General features: G+C 41.9%; 1 protein-coding gene across 4 annotated transcripts in view; it reads right to left on the minus strand.

Moving 5' to 3' along the window:
* MTURN (maturin, neural progenitor differentiation regulator homolog) overlaps positions 1 to 23,488 on the minus strand; it is a 69,529-nt gene that overhangs the window by 1,521 nt on the left and 44,520 nt on the right. Inside the window, exon 4 of one of the 4 annotated variants that reach the window (XM_077177520.1) lies at positions 1,387 to 2,153. The exons of 2 other annotated variants lie outside the window; for them this stretch is intronic. The gene's annotated coding sequence lies outside the window, so the exon portion shown is untranslated. Of the gene's footprint in view, positions 1 to 1,386; positions 2,157 to 23,488 lie in introns of those variants that run through there. One more of the 4 variants, XM_077177515.1, reaches the window with a different exon arrangement.

Genomic DNA, 23,488 nt, shown 5'->3' on the forward strand with positions numbered 1-23,488 from the left:
GATAGATTTTGGTGTCAGTGATGCTCCAGCTGGTGTCTGGTGTTTTAATAGATGCAGGAGACCCCATTATCCAGATTTAGATTTTTATTTGCATTAAATAACTCTTTACACATATTGATGTTAATCATAGGAAGATTTGGGCACATGCTTGCACTGACACGTGAAAAACAATTCTGCAACATGTTGAGATCAATCTTCATGGAATAAAAAAACCAAGCTGCTTGTCAAACTCAAAGTTTGATTTCTAAAATTGTTTTGTAAATGTGTGGTGATGCTCACAAGGGTAAGGAGGTTCACCCTTGCTTTATAAAAATTCTGTTTAAAGCCTTCTGTCTTTTGTTTGAAGTTTATGCTTTTCTGAAGTTTCTATGCTTTTCTAGTTTCACACTGCAAACAATATGCTGTATTTTGTACTCTAGAGTTGCTCGTAGAGAAAACTGATGTTCACAAAGATAATCTTGAAAATAAACTGACATTTTGACTGGACTTATTGATTGACCATTTTGTACAGGAAGAAATACTTGGAAATAACACACTTGACAAAGTGGCAATTTGTGCTGTGCACTTCATTACCACATGTTGTAAAGTAGTACTTTAGGAAATATACTTCAGTCCAAGATTTCTCATAGGAAAGGGTATTCACCCTAATAATTACTATGCTGTCCTACACTCATAGTTGTATTATCATAGCCACTGAGTACCTATGTAGGTAACCAGAGGCAATACCAAATGCTATTCAAATGAATTTACCTTTTTGCTACATGATCAGGCCAGTACTGTTACTGGTTCTGCCATAAACCGTATTAGTTTTACTTGTTGGTTGGGTTTTTGTTGTTATCAGCTTGGCATTGATCACCTCTCTGTGTAGTTTCCTGATCTTTCATGCAGTTACAGCCCCACCCCCAACCCTCATATTTTTACATGCTTAAGAAACAAAAGAATACAAATAGCTGCTTAGGCTATGCCCATTTCTACACCGGAGGAATCTGCACCATTTCATCAATGAAGTGACCTGGGTGCATGTTTATGTGGGCAAGGCACGATGCACTCATCTGTAGGCATGCCGGTCCGGGGTAGAAGCTGACATATAAAGGTGCCATCCAGCTTATTTCTCTGTTTCTGTGACTTCCGAGAGGGGGTGGAGGACAAACTGACCGATGGGAAGCATGTTTACTCTCTCTTGTTTTCAGATCTCCTGTCAGTACCCAGCAATGCCAGCTGAATGTGGATTTGGGAGTTGGGGGAGGAGAATTGATCACCTTAAGCTCCCTTTACTTGGGCAGGGGGAAATAATGGCAGTCTTTTGAGGTATATCCCTGAATTACACTAATTTGTTTTTCAATACAGGGTGGGACCACAAAATCCTTCTGCACCTAAAGAGGCAGCTGGCTTAACAGAGAGCTTTATCTAGAGCAGTTCATGATGGTTAATAAGAAGGAAGACACTTCAAGTCATGACACAGTGAGAATTACACAGAAGCTGATTGCAGGCAAAGCTCTTTTACAGGATGCATCTTTCATTATTGATACTAATTCTTTGAATGCCAGACATCTAAACAAAGAGGTAAGTATTTGAAGAACAGTATTACAGAAAAATAACAGCAAAAAATGTAGGACTGAGAGCAGGTGGTAAATCCATGTGATATTAGATTTGCCAAGTACAATCTGTATTCTCTCAGGTTATCTATTATCTACCAAATATTGCCTTAACTTCTCAGAGCCCAGAAGACAAAATACCTTTGTCCTTATTTTTTGCACAGTATTTGCTAATATTTTATATGAATTATTAATTGATATTCTACAGCCCCCGAGTTGCAGTCTGCTACTGATAAGCCTAATAATGAGAAACAAAAACACATAGGAATGTTAAGCACAGCTGTCACATGTGGGCAGTCACATGTGTCACAGTGACTTTGTGCAGCAGGAGTCAAAGGGACAGCAACAACCACAAAGTCCAATAAAAGCTAGGCACACCAACGCATGTATCAGGATAATACTTCATTAGCTGATGATTAGTGAAGAACACAAAGGCATGTAAGTGGATTTTTCTGAAGGCCTGGATCACAGCTCCAGCAGTACCAGGTCAGGAGGATGACAGAGAGCTCGGCACTCTCTGCCAGAAACGTTTTCTGCCCCAGCTCCTGCGCATCACGCCTGCTGGAAACAAAGCAGGAGGGTGGTGTAAAAGGCTCCATCTGCCGTGTTGGCTCACATCCACTCCACAGAAGCCAAAACCCATGAACGTAAGAGATGAGAAATCAGAATTGTGAACCCACTTCCTCCTCTCTCTGCTTTGCCTTTCCCCAGTTTGTACTTCTCCAGGAGCAAGAGGAGCTGTGTCTTGTTCTAGATTGTTGCTTGCAGAATGAGGGGAGTCAGGGTTCATCCATCTTCCTCAGCCTTCCCATAACAGCATAGGGAATGAGGGACCTAAATTTCTTAAATAAGCAAAATGTTTTCCAAAGAGTGGTAGAAACCACTCATTTCATCACTTCAGAAAGCCAACATATACTTCCTGGCTGGTTGTTCTGCCCCAAGATAGTTTCAGTTCAATATTCAGAAAATGCCAGGCAAATAGTAAATCAAGTGCAAGTTAGAACAGTCCTTGTAACTGCCTGGTGTAGCAAAACACTTCCAGATGATGCAGTATCTTTCTAGGCAGTAGGAAAGCAAAGACTCAGTCTTGTCAGTAGGTTCTTGTTGAGATGAGTACTCTTAGTTGCAGGATTAACCATCCCCATGGACCACCTGTGCAATGCTTTCTTAGCAGGGTCACAAATTATCAAGATAATTCAGAACCATTTCTTTTTCTGTATTATTTTCTAAACAAAGCTTTTCCTCTGGACTCATGGTAACTGCTCTTTAACTCAGTCATGATATGATCACAATTTAGATTAGGGTCTTTTTACAGCTGTATTAATCCCAGTCAAGGACAGAAAGCAGTTCTACACTTTCCACGTGGAGTTTAAACAGCAAAAAAGACCTGTTTTGTAGAAAGCATATAATGAGGCTGGAGAGGCTTGGATTCATTCAGGATAGCAATTATTCCTCTGTTGTTAAAGAAAACTTACAGAGCAGTCTGGTATTGCAAGTCCACACTGACATCTAGTGCTGAAAAAATTGCACTAGCCAGTGAGGAAACAAAGAAGGGAAAAGGTGTTGGGTTAGGAGTGAAAAATCTAAAAATACAGCAAAGCATCCCTCCTGCTTTATGAAAATGCCTGGCTGTTTGTGGGTCTGTTCTGTGGGCAGGAACTGCTCTGTCTCCATGAACTTGGGTGCTGAGGGAGCATCCCTTGGGAAAATGCACGGGATACTGGGTCTGACAGAGAACACAGCAAGCCCTGGCTGCTCCGGAAAACTGCTCTTGAGGTCAGGAGGAATCTTGAGTTGTGACTTACTTTAAGTTTGTTTTCTAGCCACTGCTGCTGTAGGACTTGGTCCAGATCAGCATAACTGATAGAGAACTGCTGCCAGTGGCCCAGTAATCTTGATGTTATAAACAAAGTCTTCGCAAGATTGAAATGTTCTCACCTTCCAACCTGAGAAGAGAATTTCCTGGTACTTTGGAAAGATTCCCTCTCTAAGCTGTTTCTAGGGAAGAGGGGCTTTTTTTTTATTTTTCAGTGGCTTTTAGTTCTTGATGTTCTCTTACCTCCCACTTCAATACAAAACATTCTCATTATTTTTCTGCACACACAAAAATTTGCACTTTACAATATTTGACTGTGCCTTTAAAGGCAAGAAAAGATTGTAAAACAAAATATCTGTGATTTTTTTATTGTAATTTCTACCTTTTGTGGGGAAGTAAAAAGTAATAATAATATACAGAATAATGAATGTTTTTCAGTGTCTTAGCTGCCAACACAGCTCCTTCCCTGTCACCAGGGAAATGGTGAGATTAAAACCATGTGCTCTGTGTGCTTCAGAGGTGAAATATGCATGTCAGTGTTGTATAAATCATCAAAGGAGATGAGCGAAAGGACAGATCCAAAGCCACCAAGATCAATGGACTTTTTTTTCCCCATTAAATCCCATGAGCTTTGGATCAGGTCCTGGCGGATGTCAGAGCTCTGCCAACCCCACAGAGAAACTGTAGTCCAAATGCTGGTGTGCTGTTTGGCAAGCCACAGCTGTGATGTTGGCAGATGTATCCTTCATGGAGAGAATCCTGGTGTTGATGAGCAGGATTTCACAGTGGGACCCAGCACAGGGGAGTTCTTGTTTCTCTGCATGGAGGCAAAGCAGGGCCTGCCCTAGCAGGGGCTGCTGTGTGTGAGAGCATCCTGTTCCTTCAGACACACACTGAGGCACACCAGCAAGCTGCATCTCCTGGTACTGCCTGGGGAGCAGCTCCTTCCTCCTCCTCCTCCTTCACAGCACAGCAAGCAACAACTGGCAGGATTTAGCCCTTACTGCCTTACCAGTGTGAAAGCCTCAGAAGAAAATGTGGCTTTTGTCCTGTACATAGTACCCTTCCTCCCCTTATAATCAGAATCAGCCCAGGTGCTCAGACATAATTTCTTCTGTCAGTTTTTGCAATTTTTTATTTTTACTGGGAAATAATGATACAGAAGTAAGCATGTTGTCACATCTAGGCTGCATTTTCTTTTTGCCCCTGTATCTTGTAATCAACAACAGTATGCAGATTTTAGAAATGTTTTCAGACTTTTGTGTCTGGGCTGGACAGATTGGGATGTGCACGGAGGATTGGCAGACCCAATTAGACAGTAAATAGTGTAAGTAGCTGTCAGAAAATAAGGCTAAAGCAGGAGAAAGCATGTGGCATCTCTCACTAGATAAGCTAGAATGATTGGCATATTCAGTCAGAAACAGTCATTTTCTGATTTAATGGGGGCTTAAGACAAATTGTCTTGCAGCTGAGACCATGCAAATCAATCATTAAAATGTCAGGTTAGAGTCCAATGTCAGTTAAAATTCCCTCAATATCAGGAAAATTGCACCAAATTTATCCATCCAAATTTATAGCGTGTGAAAATTGACCCATAATTATTATTAGGAGCAAAAGCATGCAAAACCGTATCACATGTCTAGAATTTTCTTGAAATAAAAAGTAATAGAATAGTAAAGCCAAAAATGTATAATAGACTAGAGTAGAAAAGAAAAAGAAGGAAAAAGAACAGGAACGGGAAGAGGTAAGGAAAAGGAGAGGAAGGGGACAATGGAAAGAGGAAAGAAAAAAGGGAATGAGAATGAAAGACTGAAAGAAATGCCAAGAAAAGAATGCAGTAAATGTCCCTGAGGAAATTTTAAAACATGGGAAAAAATTTCAAATGTATATTAATAACCTTGAATTAAGTCACTTCAACATTGCTGTCATCATGTCATGTTCATATTCATCCTTTCCCGTTTTGCTCCCGAGAAAACCCAAAGGAAACCCATGAAATCTGGTGGCAGGAATTCATTCAAGAAGGTGCCACTATCATTTTAAAGGTGACTAGTTTGCAGAGCATATTTGGTGCAGTGACTGAGCATCCAGTACGAACACAGTCAGCTGACATGAGTTCCTAAGCCTTTAGGAACATTCAGAGTGTGTGGAAATCAATGTTTTTTCAGTGTGGTACTAGGCAATAACAGATCCATTCCCAGCTGAGAGCACTGGCTTGCTTTGTGCAGAGCACGATCTGTTTGAATTTCAAATATTTGGGAGGAGGCAGAGAGTTAGGTTGAATGGTAATAATTTAGTTTAACATTAAATTCCCTACTTGGTCCTCTGCCTTCTGTTTAGGAGTGGGGTTCAGTGAAGGGAATGCTCCTGTTCACACAAACAGGGTGACTTGGGTGGGGCTACACCCAGAGCCCAGGTCACAGAGCCTCTATGGGGCCTCCCAGTGACTCAGGACTTCCACAAGTCCCCAGTCTGGGGTGAAATAACAACTTGTGTAAAGTAGTAGGTTGATTTTACAAGCAGTAGCTGCCCAGAAGACAGGAATGACAGAGTTTTGGCAGTGTGCAGACCATGCAGCAGCAGATCAAGCCGGGGTGGCTGACACGAGTACCAACCTTGCCTCATCATGCTGCCCTTATCTCAGAGGCTGCCATCCTTGCCTGGAGCTGACAGAAGGATACAGACAGCTTGACGTGTTAGAGGAAAGCAAAAAATATGTCAGTCAGGAGCAGTGGCAGCTCAGGAGCAGCTGTGTGACCCATCAACACCCTCCCCTGCGAGGCTGGGAGAAGGGCTGGGACAGCCCTGCTTTAATCCATTGCCACACACAAGTTAATATCCCAATTCTTTGGAATTTGGCCATGAACAGCTTCTAATTCAAGCTGGCTGTCCTCAGTAACAAAGAAAAATGTAAATGCACAGTGACACTTATGCAGTGTGGTGTGTTAGACAGGGAGAACAGAGGAAAAAATGCTTTAGAAAATACAGTAAAATCCCTAGAACTGAGGAAGCTCAGGAGCATTTTTTTAGCTCCTTCATTATAATTGGAGTAATTCTCCTAGCCTTTATCTGAAAATGGCTCTTTCCAGAATCCTTTTAGACTTCAGACTTCATTTAAAATCATATTTGATGATCTGATAGTTTGCTCTGTCTGACAGTATTACAGAGCAGGTTTCAACAGCTGTAACCCTCCTGAACTGATGTGCCTCTACTAATAGTGTTCAAACCAGGGCTTTGGTTCAGGTCCCTATTTGCAGTGGAGGCTGAAGGAGAAATGTTAATGCAATTCCATTATTATGAAGGGCATTTTGCAAAGGGAAGAGAAAAAGTCAAACTGAATAAGGATGAGCTAAAGGATAAGGATGCTAAAAATTATTTAAAATACATTGTTAAATCAAAACTTATTTACATGAAGGATATCTTCCCAGTGGAAGAAAACTGGAAAGACAGTATATTTTCTCAGAAGAAAAGGAACAAAGGGAAAGAGGGTACAATGCTTGAAGAGCAGCAGCATAGGTCAGAAGAAAACTTGTTCTTGTTTTTCAGCTATTTGGCTTAATTATTTGGGCAACTTATAAGTCAGTCTAGTCTCTAGCTGATTCTATTCCTCCCTTTCTACTCCCTACCTCTTTATCATTTTGTCAGGATAAAACACATTACAAATTGCAAGAAACTCAAAGAGTAAGTAAAAGCATGTTAATAAGCCCACAAGGTCAATACATTTTGTAGTATATCCTTATGATAAGAAGAGCTTTGGAAACACTGAACTGTTAGGGAACTCATGGTATCCAATTTATGCAAATTCCAGTCACAAAAAACCCATGTCACTAATGTCTCACTAAGGACAGCCATGGAGCACAGAACATGCAATAAATATTTCTGCAAAAATACCTTGTAAGTTTGTATACAGCAGGATATCTCTGAAGAAATTAGTCAGAGAAATATATTGTCATGTAGAGATTGTAGCAGCCTGAGAAGCCACTTTTGAATTCACCTGGTGATTTATAGATATGACCTGTACTAGGAGAAAATAGATAATTGTTTTTTCTGATCAGCTGCTGACATAGACCAAATGTATTTACTGTCAGTGCTGCACAATTAATCACAAAATCCCAGAAATCAAATGGTACAGAACCTAATGGTTTTTGCTAATATTGCTGTATGGTACATATTAGGGCTTTCTCAGGTAAGAAATTAATTCTTATTAAAAAGTCTTGTGGGCATCAAAACAGAGGTAATGAGACCAGAATTAGCTGGGAGTCCAGAGGCAAATGGGGTGGGGAGGTCCATATAGAACAGCTCCTTAATAAATAGCAGGTGAAAACTCCAGAGAAAGGAGGAGGATGCCAAATGGAAACAGCTTTGCCTGCTGCCTGAACAGTCTTTCACTCCATTTTAGAGAGGCAGGGTGAAACATTGTCAAGGCTGATCTGTCCCACAGGCAGGCAGTAAAGAATTTGGTCTGTCTCTTTATTAGTTCTCTAACTGAGCTGACTGCCAATTCAGACCACTGGTGGAAGTTTAATTATCATCCCTGTTGTTTTCATGAAAAACTGCAGTTCCTTGGTGGTTTATCACTTCAGTTTTTAAGGCCTTTCTGTGTGTGGTTTGGTCACAGAAGTAGCAGAGCTAGATTGATTTAGAAACAGATTTAACCAGACCGGTGCTGAAATTGTGGTTAAGCTAGCCTGACATACTTCTTCACCTCTTTCTGTAACACACATGCTAAAAAACCTGTCCTTGTATTTACCAGAATTAAACATAACTGGAATTACATCAATAGTCTTCGCAGAAAAATCTCACTAAGACGCCTCTTTGACAGCCATATGATTAATCTGGAATCTCTAATGAGACTACAGCCATGGCTCACATCCAAGCTGCAGGTCAATTGATCAATATTTGCAAGAAATCCTGAATTAGATTCCAAATTTAGTTTTTCACAGAGCTCAGAAGATCTTTTCCCTATCCTCCTCTTCCAGACTGGGGATATGCCAGTCTCCCAGTTCTGTTGGTTAATAAAGATCTGAAAGCATAGCTGTTACTGAGAGGCTTATATGTGTTTCACATACCAGCAAATATGCCTGAAAAGTGAGAACCTGAAAGGACATAAAGCAGATTTCTGTAGACAGTATTGCCTTATGCTGGTTTTCAAAGAAACATGGTGGATTTTAAGGATTTTTTTCCTCTCCATAAATCAAAGAGGTTATGGAAAGGGTGATTTGTTCCTCTTCTTCTCCACAGCAGACTGTGCTTTTGAAGGCCTTTCAGAGTACTTGCTAAAAAAAGTGCTTATTACCTACCTGTTCAGGTCTTTAGAGGGCAGGGCAAGAATATATTATTTTGGCAGGTGTGATTTTATGGTTACAAATCCAGCATGCTGCGTGGCTGTTGTTGTAGGTAGACATTATAAAATGCTTCCAGAAAATCTTTTGATAGTGGCAAGAGAAGAGCTGGAATTGATGAACCAGTTTTTCCCAGGCCACATTGTTCAGCTCTAGCCCCTCAGGATCTGTCTGCACTCTGGGTCTAATTCAAGTGAGCAGCAGACCCAGCCAGAGCCTGTGCAGTCACACTGCAGGGCTGCATTCTCATGCCATCACCCATATCCATCCTAGTGCCTTCTAGTGAAAGAGGAGGGCAGGAAAACAGAGGTGGAAGAACTGCACAAGCACTTTGGTTATCATTTGTGTTTGGTGTCAGAGCTGCTGTGGGTGTATCCCACAGCTCTCAGCCTTATACTAACCCAAGCTGTTCTGTCACTTGTTTCCAATGAATCTCAGGCCATGACTGGAAAACCCTCATTTTAAATGGTTTTCTTGCAAAATGGCGCTCCCTGTGTTGCCACTGTGACTGTTGACAGCAGAGGGATTTAGGGTTCTAAATGTTTCCTTGCCTAGTGCAGTGCAAAGGAAACACTTGGATGAGCTGGTGTGTATTTGTTGTCACATTTGGACATAGCATCCAGCTAGGGCCCTGAGTGAATCCTGAGTGGTCACAGAATCACAGAATATGTAGAGTTGGAAGGGACCCACAAGGATCATCAAGTCCAACTCCTGTCCCCACACAGGAGACCCTAGCAATCACACCATGTCCCTGAGAGCACTTCTTGATCTCTGGCAGGCCTGGGGACATGACCACTGCCCTGGGGAGTCTGTCCCAGTGTCCAACCACCCTCTGGAGTGGTTGTGCCCTCAGTACTGACAAGATGTCCACAGAAAGACTGACACCATTTCTCCTGGCAATACAAACTTATCAACATCTGGCTGTGATGGTCCTTTAGCTGTATGAGGGGTTTGACCCCAAAGGCACATGTGACTCTTCCCACTCTGATCTGTTTTCTGCAAACCTGTAAGGGCAGTTGGAGGGTCACAGGCTCTGCCTCAATATCTTCTTCCTCCTGAAAGCCCCTGTCCAGAAATGCTGGATTTAAACAGCCCAGGCAAGGAGCTCCCCAGTTTCTGGACTATGGACAGCTCTTTAATTTACCCCATTTGTGGTCTGACCTCTCTTTGCTGTCAGTCTGTTTTCACTTTTTATTTCCTCCCAAACGTGACCCTGATATTTACAACTTCAGAAGTAAGTTTAAGCAGATTCAGGAAATGTAGAGATTAGCAGCCTTGATGGAGAAGTGTGTAACTTCCAGCAGAGAGGGAACATATCCCAAATGGCCTGAGGAAATCAATCTTTTTCTTCCTTACAATTCCTTGTCTTGAACATGTGAGATTCCATCTCATGTTCACCCAGAGTGTGTTCTTGCCAGGCAATACTTTTTTTCTATATGGTGTTACCATTCACATATCAATAAAGCTACAGAATTAATATATTCACATAAAAGAGACTTTTCACAGTGTTCCTTATATACTAGTTTCACTAAGCACGAGGTCAGATTATATTTCACCAAAAGCACTTTAAAACCAGGCTTGGTTTTCAGTTCTTGAACACACGAGTTACCCAGCATTTCCCTCTCCTACCTAAAGCAAATTTTGATAATTGAGACTTTTCTTGCTTGACACAAACCTCCAAACACCATTTATGTGGGATGACTGGCCTCTGAACCACACGCACCCAGATGTCTCATACACAGATGTCTCATCTTTCAACATTTAGCCTGAACCAGGGCAGCAGACACCGGGGATCATCTCCTCTCCTCATCTTCTTGTCACGGCTTGCTGCCCTGCTGAGAGGTTCCTACCCAGATAGGTCCCCCATGCCCCAGGCAGTGCCCCTATCTCAAGAGACATCTATGAGCCATTTGCAGATCCAGAGCGAATCCTTGTCATCCTATATGGATATGCCTTATCCAGCCTACCCAGGGTGAATTTTAACTGGAGCACAAGCGCAGTGTAATCATTGTTTTGTGTGCTATTTACGCATGTTTTAGAAAGATACCGCCCTCTGCATAGCTGGCGTGTCGCTCCATTTGAATGGTAATGAATCAGTGTGAAGGGAGCCTTTTCTGCTCTGCTCCTCGCCCGGCCCTGGTGCCTCTGATAGCTGAGGCAGGCCCCCAAGAGCAGCAGGGCCGCTAATGAAGGTGGGGACATGAGGACAAAGAGCCCCGCCACACCTATTCAGGGAAAATCTGCATCTGAAAGTGCCTGCTGGAGATGGGCGCGCTGCCAAACAGCAGGGAGAAGGGGGACGCTCTGGAATATAAAGGAGGGAATACTATTCTCTTTCTTTGTCTTTAAGTCACTGGTTATTCGTAAAATAAAAATTAAAAAAAAAAAAAAGAAAAGGAAATAAACAAGGGGAACGGTTTGATTTGGCAGCTGTGCGTTTTATATCCATATAAATGCAAATGCAACACCTTCTCTCCCACCAACCTGCCTGCTGCTGCTACTCCTCTATTACTGCAGGCATTCTCTTCCACGTCTCCACAACCATTCTCCTGTCCCATCTCTCCGTAAGAGTCTCTACCAACAGCTGATGAATCTACAGCTGCCCCAGGATGCAGCTGTGCCTTCTGAGCACACAGGTGACTTCAGCACTCATTTCCAGGGATCATCACTTTTTTTCTGGGGAGTGCAGCTCATGCAGCTGAGCACGATGCCCACAGCTCCGGTCACAGCAGCCACCGTTGCTCAGCAGCCTTTGCTATTCCAGTTGAATGGGTTTTGTTTTGCACTTCTGTCTCCAACCATTCCTACTCCCCTCCCCTAGGGAAGTTGCCACATCCTTTCCCACTATGGTCCCTCTGCATGCCCTGCTGCCTCCAAGGGAAGAAAGCTTCCTCCAAGAGACTTCGGGTCCTGATGTGTAATGGCATCCCCTGCTGAACACAGGTCAAAACACACAGCTCACATCACAAGAGATAGGGGAAGCAGATCAGCAGCAGCAGAAGGTTCATCAGTACTCACATTCACAGGGGACAAACTGCAGCAGGAGCCTGGATGACAGGGAGGAATGGCATAGCACCAGTGGATAGCATGATGCTGCAGCAAAAGCCTGTGCTCTCCCTCCCCTACTCCCCTTTTACTAGACTAGCTGGGCTGGTTAATAGGCAACAGCCTTCCCTCTGGAAAAAAAAATTAAAATAAAAGGATTATGTGTGGGCCTAGAGTGAAAGAGTTCAACTGGGAAGGACCATCTTCCCCCAGCAACCATCAATTATGCTGAACTCCAAACTCGGTGTTCAGCATGGTGGGAGGAGACCTTCAGGCCCCTCAGTGCAAGTTTGATAGCAGTGTGTGAGTCAGGGGACCTGGGCTGAGAACCTGCTCTCTGAATCTCAGCTTCCCCAGTGCCCCAGTGAGGCTCATCCAGGATTCATCTGCAAAGGCTAGGAAAGAGAAGGAGCAGTGATTGACATGGTAATACAGCATCTCCCATGCAAAACTGCCCTCAACCCCCTCTAGCATTTTCATAACCAAGTACACACCTTGTTTTGCACTGTAAAGAGCATGGGAATGAAATGTGATAATGAGACATAACGAGATGCATGTGTGAGACAAGCTGTGGACAGGCAGTGAACATAAAAAGAGACATGTACATGTGCACATACGGGAGAAGTGGCAGATTTCTTATAATCTGGCAACAATAATCATGACAATAACTGAATTCTTTCTTATTTTCCATCCTCAATGCACTTTTGTCTCTCAAGAAAACAAGCAAATGACCACATTGCAAATGGTCATTTACAATGAGCAAATGACCAGGAGCAAATGAGGCTTTCTATTCAGATTCTTATAACAAGGGTTCAATGAGCCCTGTCAAAAATGTCCACTAATATTCACTTATAAGATCAGGCACATTTATTTCATCTGTCCTGCTGCCCCTTGTAGTCTGTATTTTTTTCTTTATTAAAAAGAAGAATGCTGCATGGAAAGCCTACAAGAACACATCTTACAAAGAACATTGGAAAATATAAATTCAGAATTCCCTTTTCATAATCTGTGGCACACCCAGTACTAAAAGCTGCTTCCACTTTATCAGGAATCAGAACCAATGCTAGATCTGCCTCTGTTTCTTATACTTGCAAAATTAATACCAGTAAGTGTCATCTCAGAAAGGACTTTGAGAGATTGTCTGGCAGATATTTTCAAATGATAAATAACAGGGGGGAAACAATACTGTCTGGAAGTGTACCTGCTGAAAAAGAGACAATATTGGCTCACGAAACTATTTTCTAATTATTGACATACTGCAACTACTCAGCATGAGAGGCAAAAAAAAGTTACAATCTATCCATGTTCTCCATTTTTGGACTGTTCCCAGTAATAACTTCAGCAGTGGAGCGTTTTGGACTGAAATACTCTGGCTTTTCTACTTAAAGGAACTCAAAGGCTGCACAAAATGTTGCAGGTTTTCTGATTTTTTTTGCAGCAATACTTTTGTCCTTCTGCCTTTTTGTGAGGCCAGGGATCCACAGCAACAGCCCTTTAGCTGAAAGCCTGTTGTAAACTGAACCAACAGTAGCAGATGCAGAAACAGATTTCCCTTGGGAAATAATGTCAAGCCAGTCTGACAGCTGTAGTGGCAAGTACTAGCAATGCTTATTGCCCTTGTAAATCTTGGGGATAAACACCCCTAACGTGCCTGATGGTGGAGCCTGAGTGGAGGGTAGGTGCTGTAGTACACAGTGCACATTCCTGCGCTCTCATCACGCGAAAATGGCACTGAGCGATCATTTCTGTTGGGCAGGGTGCAGTTGCCTGTGCTGTGCCACAGAGCTCACGGGCAGGCAGGGCTGGGCTGGGTGCAGAGGCTTCTACGTGAGCGTGTCATGATCCTCAACAATCATTGATGCTTTTACTCCCTTGTATTTGTTGCTGTGCAGGTGAATGCTTCCTCTTATTGAAGCAGAAATTGTTTATGCGTAGCACGGTGCCAAGAGCCGTGCAAACATTAAAATGTGGATATCATTCGTTCCTGCTGATGGAAGAAAACCCATGGCATAAGAGAAGGAAATTATTCTGCTTCTTTCCACCATGGCATGGACGTCTTTATAACAGGCTTGAGGGATTTCTAGTCTGGCTTTGCTCCCTATTGGAAAGAACATTCCCCTGCTGCAGCCTTGCAGGAGAAGTTGGGCTGGCTGCACACCCTCTTCTGGGCTGAAATGTGCCTGTCTCAGGACAATAAAGCCTCCTTCTAGGCAAATTTTTCCTCTCAGCCAATCTTCTGGATACCATCTTTTTGCCCTTTTTGCCTTAGAGGGCAAGGAAATTACTGATGGGACATCAGCAATGAAGAGATATTCATTGGTGAAACCAGCAACCTGCTTTTCATTGTTACTTTTTACTCATGCCTGGATCGTCTTGCAGTGGTTTCTATGACAACAGAAAAATTATTTCCTAACATAAATCAAGTTTGTCAGACTTTTACTTGTGCGTTGCACTTGCTGAAGGCTAGAAAAGCAATTCTGAGACCGAAAGCAGACAAACTGATTGGGTCTGAAAATGGAGCTACCAAGGATCTAAAATAGAAAAGATCCCTTGTTTTCCTAGGGAAATTTCCTCTTAGTATTGCACTGTTGTTGTTGTTTTAAATTTTGAGGAAGAAAAGCATGGGAATAGTGAATATCAAAAGTAATACACTTATATTTTAAATGCAGACACTTTGAGACAAATCAACTGTCTTTCTAGGAAAAGAATGTGAATATTCAATACAGAAACAACATAGGAAAAAGAAGAAAAGAGAAAGTTCTTGGAGCTCCTTTTTAGAAAATGTAAAGGGGTTTCTGAAAATCACATTCTGTGCCTGCTTGATGCACAGGTAGTGATAATAGTTATTGGTAACTGGTCCCCAGAATGCTAAATCATAAGTTTACCTTTTACTTTCACCTTGTTTCTCATCTTGTCCTCTGGCATCTTTTTGTTAGCCCCTAAAAGTATAGTTAGCATTGGCAGATTGCAATGACTGTTTTGCAGGCAGTTCATCCCTATGCCACGTGTTTCTGCTGCACAGCAATTAGCCCTTTTAAATAGTTTGAATTTTTTTACAGACTGAGTGTTGAATGGTAGCACTCCATATCTGTTTAATCTAGAATGATCATTATTGTTATCCAGAAGCTTAGAGCAGTTTGTAGTATTGATATAAGCTACTGGTTCTAGGCAGTGGGTTTCTCTTGCTAATCTAAAATTGATGGTTACCAGGCTGTTTCACTTGAGCTGTCTCTGACTGAGGGGTTACCCTGTTCATCCTGTGGAAGAGAGCAAACTCCATCCCTGGGTACAAAGAATGGGCTATGGTATGAGTATGGACAAGCAGATTGCCTTCTGTCCATTGCACAGCTCCTGTTTGTCTCAAAGAGAGCTTCACAGAATGAACAAAGACAAAACCTCACCTTTTGCTGCAGAAGGTGATGGGTTGTTTATTATCTCTTTACTCTTTTAGTATTTGATTCAGCAAAACTCAGTGGGAGTGATTTCTCTTCCCTTCCTTCCCATCTTCCTTTCTCTCTTTCTGCTCTACTTCCTTCTTGGCATCTCTCCTTTCTTCATCCTTCTCCTTCCAGCAATTCCAAGCCCAGCCTCAACTGCATCTTGGCTTCATTTCTATTCCTCTCCATCTGCTAAAATGTATTCATGTATTATGTATCAAATGTTGACATTTATAATGTTGTCAATAAGGTTTTGAGTCAAAGCCTGAATAGAAACAAGCAAATTGGCCAGGGTTTATATTTCATCAGTATCATTTCAGACTATTTTTGGACTGAAGAAAGGAAACACTGCACAGTTTGGACCTACTAGGAAGATTTCCTAAACAACCATGATAGATAAGAGCAATTTTTGTACTTTAATGGAAGTATAAATGCCAATGAATATGGTGGTTCTCTATGGTTAACTCATGAATCAAGGTGACCCAGTGTTTCAAGAATCCTGTATCAAAGAAAACATATGCCACTGCAGTAAAGTCAATGTGCAGTCCCTTTGGAACATCCACACATATGCATGACTGGGAGTGGGGCTGTGTTCTTAAAGCTGCAATTCTACAGCACTTTAGTACATGACCTAAAGTGGGATTGCCCTCCTCCTTTTTTGCATTTTCTCTTCTCTTTTCTCTTCTCTCTTCTCTTCTCTTCTCTTCTCTTCTCTTCTCTTCTCTTCTCTTCTCTTCTCTTCTCTTCTCTTCTCTTCTCTTCTCTTCTCTTCTCTTCTCTTCTCTGATCATACAGAGAGCCAATTAAGGGGGAGAAACAAGCAAATCATTTCATGAGGTGTTCAGAGGGGAAAAGAAGCATTTTCTTCCAGTTTAGCTCTCCAACTCACTGCAGGATTAGGTACAGTTTTTGCCAGTGTGACGGAGAGGTGAAAAATCCAGTCAGTGTCACGGGGCAGAGGTGCAGGTAGTCAAGAGGTAACAGCAACTTTGGTCAGCTTAGACTCTGAAAGAAATGCATTTTGAAAATCTTGGGCATGACTTAGCTGTATCTCGTGTAAAAGCATAAGAGTGTCAAACTTGCTTCAGAAGCATTGTGGCATTAGGGATGCTTAAATTTACAGCCCTGTTTTCCATTTCTTGTCTGTCTCTGATGTATTGATTGCTACTCTTCCTCCAAGCTGTTTGCTATGCATGACACTTTGATTTTAGGAGAGGTTTCAGACAGCTCTGGATATCTTGATAAGACAAATTTCTCCTGCTCTACAGATTTATTTGATTTATGTTTATGGCATGCCCATATCTGACTGTTTGGATATGAACTCCATGTACACCAGAATAATTTGATTGCAAGTTCCATAGGTCTTCCAATTACAAGATGCTACAATCAGATGGGGGCAAAATATGAAATAGTATCAGGCACAGCCCCAGTCAATGCTTATTTTTCCCAATATGAGATTTTATTTTCTATTTCACCCAATAAAAGGTTCAGCACTTGGAAGAAATGGAACAAAATATGATAGAAATCCTTAGGTGTGATTTCCTCTTGGTAAAAACAACTGAAACAAACTGAAATTCAGCTTCTCCATTAACATGATGAAACAAAATAAGAACTAGGCAAGGTAGACTAACAAGTACATGGCTTTATCTGGAAGGAACAGAGGTGAAAAGAGGTTATAAGTGAGAAGAGAAAAAACAAAGGTATTCTGAATGCTTCAGTTAGTCAAAGCCCTGCACAGATGCCCAGCTAAGTGGACTGTGTCCCCTTTACTCTCTGATCTTGGTCTGCAAATCATTCATAGCATTCACTGACCCACTACACCAGCTTGCCAGTCAGTTATTAGGGAATCACAGTTTCTTTTTTGCATTCCATCCTTGCTTTTACTTCATTCAGTTCATCTCTCAGTGGTGTATTTCCAAGTGTGAAAGAAGCAGAAATGAAATGCAGAAGGGCTTTCTCTGTGCATGGCCCTTCTGCCACCAAGCCTTTGTGTTGAAATGTTTTCTCTTGTGTTTTGTTCTTGCTGCTCCTGGTCTTTTAAAATATGTCTCATTTTCTCTAATCATTTTACAAACACAGACTCAACCGAAGGACATCCTCCAGGGCAGAAAAAGTTCTGCTTTATTTGCTCTTAGAGGTCACTTCCCCTGAATATTATACTCACAATTTATTTTAAAATTGCTGTTTATCCATTCTAAGTGGTTCAACCCATACATAATGTCCTAAAAAAAAGGCCTGGCCTTGAAGCATTCTGAGGACCACCCAAGAATTGCTGAGTACTTCCCACTTCCATGAGAACTGAGGGCTCAGAGTAACCCCCTGTGCTGTGCCTTGACTCTTCTGTCAGAACAGGACTGTGAGGCTTCACCCTGATGCTTCTGCTTCCCACCTTTCCTGTTTGCCAAGCATCAGCTGATAGGTACCAACCAGTACCTGTGGTTGCATTTCTTCAGGTGTGTCTCAAAGAGAGAAGACCTCAGCAGCACTTTCTCATACTTAGAACAAACTCTTGTAGCTATCCAGTCAAAGGAAATTAAATGTGGGAATATTTGCAGGAAAATTCCAAATCCCATCCCTCAGTGGGTGAGCACAAACCTTTTTGGGAGAACATGTTCTGTATCAATCACAGAGTTTAGAGTTTAAATGTGTCATTCTGGAGTATGTGACATCCATGACTTTTCATCCACTACAGGATGATCCTGTGCCATCAGACAGGATGATACCTGTCCTAAAATGGAGGCAAACCTTCTTCTCTCAGGAGGTGAATTCCAAAATGGAGCCAACCTACATGTGACTTACAAGAAGTAGTGTATTATTTAGTTTCTCTTTATTATTTATAGTCACCAGGACCCATTAAAGCTGTGAAGCTGCACAAATGTTTGCCAAACTGGAGCTGTATTCTTTTAACTCATAGTGTGTGGAAGGGGCTAACAGCAGGCTTGTTAGCTAAAGGAGTGAGAAGAAGCTGAGAAGTAAGAAGAAGCTGATAAGGAGCTTTCTCTAAGGCTGTAACCAAAAAGACTGAGAGAAGAAAGATAAGAGAACCTTGCAGCTGGACAAAGTATTTTTAGAAAGTTAGTTGAAGTCACTATAACTTCTCACCAATAGTATTATGTTGACTTATTGTAGCCAATAGTAAAGGTAGAAGAAGCATAAACAATTAGAAAGTGTATAAAAGTCAACTATGTTCAATAATAAAAAGTTGCCAACTGAGACTGCTTGTAATCTCTGCTTTGTGTTGTGACCGCCTCGACAGCAACAATAGTGCACCTGGCAACACAATCCAGTATCAAATAATAGACACCTGAGGGTGTTGTTGGGAAAAAAAGTGATGGTGTGAAGTGATTTCAAAAGGAACCAGAAGTGTTCAGTCATGAAGCTAATATTTGGCAAGGGAAAAGTGACAGTCAGTAGAGAACACAAAATATATTTTCAGAGGATAGTGAATGGAGGAGGATATAAGAAAGCCATGCCAGATGGCAGAACCAACAAATGAGAAAATAAACTGTACCACTCACTGGAATTTTACATGGCAATACATCATCTAATGGGCTGTAATCTCAGCTAGGTAGGCTGGAATAACTCCATTAAAATCAATGAACTCAGCAAATCCAGCTGGGGACATGAAAAAAGACATGTCTTTAGCAAGTCTTTTTGTTTAAGCCACACTTTGGTGCTTTCTATGCTGTTTGTTTTCCTCTTGTAACCCACTGAGGGCCAAACTCACTTTCCAAGGCTGTCCAGTGCCTGACCCTACCGGCATCATTGCTGCTCCTGTCAGAACCAGCACGTGGAGGAGAGCAGCAGATTGGAGCAAGGTGCCCATGCTGGGCAATGGCATCAAATGGCAGCCAGACAGGAGGAGACCAGAGCCCAAAGCAGCCCTTGGAGCTGGCCTGCCCTGGCCAGGATGGCAGGGCCAGGGGTGCTTGGGCAGGCACCGCTCCCAGGGAGATGTTACACCTCATCTCCTCTGCAGAGCAGCTGCTTCTGCTCCTCCATTGTTTCCAGAGGAGGCAGGAACAGGCAATTACAGCCCTGCACACACACTGGCCAATCTGTTGCCCCCTTATGTCCCCTGATCTGCCCTCTCTGTATCTAATGGAGTAGTGAAGTCAGACACGGGGCACTCTGCATGCAAAGCATGTGAGCAATTTTAAAGGAAAAGCAAAGCTTTTGACAAGCAAGAACTTGAGGGATCTAAAAATTTCATTTTATGGCTTGTAAAACACATGCTTGTGATGAAATGATCTATCAACAAATGACCTATGCAACAGACAACTTGCAGAAAAACACCAGTGCTAAGCATAGAGCAATTTGAAGGGAAACGGGTCTCCAGAGTTTTTGCAGGTTTTGCTTATCTTTCCCTTTGGCAGCATGGATGCAAGAGAGGAAAATCACCTGATTTGTTTTTCCCTCCAACTTATTTTCCCAGACCTCTGCAAGTCAGAACCCACCACAGACAAAATTCTGGAGCAAAGATGAGCTACATCAGACCTCCAGGTAAATGGATACCTTGGCTCAGAAAGTTCAGTGTTCTCAAAATGAGTCACTCTCGTTATTCCCTTCCTCAGATTGCAAATGACATTTATTGAGATTTCCTCTCTATCTTTTACCCATCATCAAATGACCTTTAGCTGCATGGGCAACACCACATAAGTATGATCCTGTCATATTATGGATTAAGAGGAAAAGCCTAGAAGAAAAGCAAGGGTTGACGTAAGTACAATGCCAAGCAGCCCATGTATCCATCAATTAATCTCAGGTAGGCCTCCTGAGATGTTTATCAAGTTAAATGTTCAGTTCTTTTCCCCCTCTTCCCATTTTTCCTGTTGCCTTTGGATTTGCTATCTGATCAGAATAGTTGTTTTGGTAAATAGGAGTACTTTGGAACCACATGCTGGCTCTTCTGGCTGACTTTTCCAGAATTGTTCCATTCATGACCACTGCAGTACAGGAGCAAAGCATTATGAATTGAAGCTTAATGAGCCTATTATTCAACTCATCTCTAGATACAAGATGTCCTAATTTATGAACAATGTGGAACAGTTGTTGAGTTTTTTTGGCCTCTCTCTGGTCCTCCTCACCATGATTATAACCATAAGAACACAAATATTAAGGACTTGTTAGTTTTCCAACACTTTTCTTCAACACCCTCAGAAGTCACCAGGAGCATCTATTTTCCAATGAAAAGTCACTTATTGCTGTCAATAGGGAACCAATGAATTGTTTCTCTGACTTGGCAGTGAAAAGAGACACAGGAATAACTTCAAAAGCAATTTTAGTTATTTTTACTGTACTTTTTAGGGCAGTATAGATGTTTGTCCTAAATGTTCTGCTCAGGTTAGCTGTGCCCATTTGTTTGTGCTGGAATGGCTAAAGCAGTACAGCTTGTGGGCACAGTTATTATCCTTGGAGAACACAGAAGAGCCTCTGATGGCAAATTCTAGCCTGAACCTCCTGCCACCAGCCTGTGCCTGCTGCACCAGAAGGAACCTCAAAGAGAAGGATGGAAGGCATCTGAGTTTCACTAAGTCCCTTTTCTGTCACTGAGGGAGTCCTTTTTCAGAGTCTGTAGGGAAGAACAGTCTTGAGCAGGCTGCTCCTTCCTCACTCCAGAGGTACCTGGGGACCTCATCAAAACTGGGAAGTTTGAGAAGAAACTTTGGTTCAAGTGATTTTGAAAAGCTCTGGGCAAGAAAACCTCTTTTGCAATGTACTCTCTTTTCTCTACATGGGCATTTATGTTGTGGTACAGGCTGGAATTATAAATCTTAGTCAGGAAGGTAGTCTTCTGAATGCAAAGCAGTCCTAAGACTAAGGAGGAAAAGGTTGGCATCCTCCACTTGGCCAATGGTCAATGATAGGTATCTTCCAAAGGCCTTTCAGCCCACCAAGCTTATACTCCTTTTTTAGGATGTGATAATTGCCCCCAGTGGTGGACAGGCTATAGAAATAAACTCTGTGTCAAGGTTTGTGTAGATGCTTGGTATCTAGAAGACTAAATTTGGATAAAATGAATGTTCTCCTACATGATAAGATTTTATTAGTACTTTGGACTGGATCACCACAGATTGCACCCAGCTTGGTCACTGTAACCCCTCATTTGGTATTGCAGCCTCTGTTTCTTGGGCATTGCCTTTCTCCAATGACATTGTAAGAAGCCTAAGGTTGGCCATTTTGGATTACAGAAGTTAAAACCTGTCTTTCCTTTCTCTCCTTCAAATGATCAGGGCTGTCAAACCTTGTGTTGGAGATAGCATTTTAACCCCAGAATAGTTTTCTTATTTAAACATACATTTCTTTGCCTCTGCTCAAGCTGTGTGTCAGATTTTGGCAACCTTGACAGGAAAAGAACTGTGTGGGTCTGGGACTAGGAGAGGTTGCTGTGCCACAAGAGAAGTCATGAGTGTCTCGGGGACAAGTCAAGCTTCTTGGAGAATTTCACCAATTCTGCTGGAACATGGTGAGACAGGGATGGGTCTGAGCACTTGGAGCCAGATTTGCAATGTACATTTAGTTGCATGACACCCAGGCTTCATTTGCCACTGAGAGGTACCCTGTCCATGCCAATATTATTTGTGAGTTTAATCTTCATAGCCTAATTTTCAAAGATAGCTGTCTCCTCCAGCCCCAGTGACTAAAATTGTACTTTGGGGGATTTACTTCCTGTGAATTCTTAAATAATTGCTCTATTGATTACACAAGGGGGAAATATTGCTGCTGGATGTAAGAGCTGTGGAATTGGACTCTTGAGGGTTAAGATTCTCCTGGCTATGATCATCTTCCCTGTTTGGTCAGCTCCAACAAATTGAAGACAAGCAGAACATCAGCACACAGTACACAATTACATTTCTGACACGTTGCATCTTGCTGTGCTATCTCTTCTTAAATCAGAACCTGTTTTCACTTTTATGATTTAATAGAGCATGATCTGAAGCCTTGAATAGAATGCATTTCTTTAAAACTTGACTAAAAATAGCTTTCCTTCCACAGTGAGCTCATGTCCTTTTGCTTTGTTTTATGGTCAGTTGACTTCCATTTCACACATACACATATTTTATGAAGTGGATTCATACAAATGAGATTTCTGAATTATTAATTTATTTTGTGATTTATTTTAGTAGTTTCTTTATATGAGTTTTCAGAAAAAGAGTTGGCTGTTATGTAAATGGACATTTTGCAGACACAGGCTCTCTTCTTCTACATAAACATAGTCAAGTATACACTTTTATACATTTCATTTGGAAAGCAGTAGAGTTTAATTTAAATACTTTTGTCACCTCTGGGTTTTGTCAGTTTCTGTGACTGTAGGTTTGCAAAATAAGATGTATAAATTTGTTTACCAGACATAACATAAGGCTCTGCACTAAGAAAAAACTGGGTTCTGTTCCTACTGAGTTAGGTACCTGGAGTGAAGCTGTGGGAAAACCCCAATTTTTTTTTCAGCCATCTTAGACAACAGGGCTTCAAGGCCTAACTACATCATTTTCTGCTTCCCAAGGTTTTCTGCTAACTCTGGGAAATGGACATCTGCTGGGCACTCTCTGTATAGTTCCTGGTCAGATGGTTGGCCCCTTCATGCTCCACTTATGTCTTAAATCCCTTTTCTGTATACAGTGCAACTGGGTCTCTTGTCCCCGCATGGATTGTCCATTTTTAGGACTACACTTTGCAGCACAAAACCTGGGCATTCTTGTAGGCAAATGCTCATGATAAAGTAAAAGTATGGCTTTAAAGAGAGCTGTATCTTGCCAGAGTTTCTCTGCCACATCTGTCAAAAACCAAATTGCTTAAGGAGGGGAGAAGGGAATTTGCATTCCCAAAGCTCAATCAAGGAAAAAAGCCCTGCTTATGCTGCCTCATTAGCCTGGCATTGGTTTGTGGACCAAGGGCCCATGTTTGTTCAGGGGAGCTGTGGCTGATTATCAACAATGATGGGCCTGATTGCTCCTAAAACCTGAGGAGACCTGCAAGGGGATTAACACTGGGGGACAGAAAATGCTCTTTGCACAAATGATCTCATTAGAATATTTATTGGTGTAAAGAAGACAAATTTGAAGGTGCCAGTTGTATTCTAAGGAAAATCCCTTCGTGACAGGATGCTTCAAGAGCACAAGGCCTTTAACGTATTTACTCTGTTAAGGATATGCAGGACATTCAATGCATTAAATGTAGGGGTGAAAACAAATAAGGAGATTTGAAAAAAAATAAGGAAATGAGAAGTAGGAGCCAAGCTTAGATATCATGTATGTT

The sequence above is a fragment of the Agelaius phoeniceus genome, chromosome 1 (genome assembly GCF_051311805.1).
Source record: "Agelaius phoeniceus isolate bAgePho1 chromosome 1, bAgePho1.hap1, whole genome shotgun sequence".
Lineage (NCBI taxonomy): Eukaryota > Metazoa > Chordata > Aves > Passeriformes > Icteridae > Agelaius > Agelaius phoeniceus.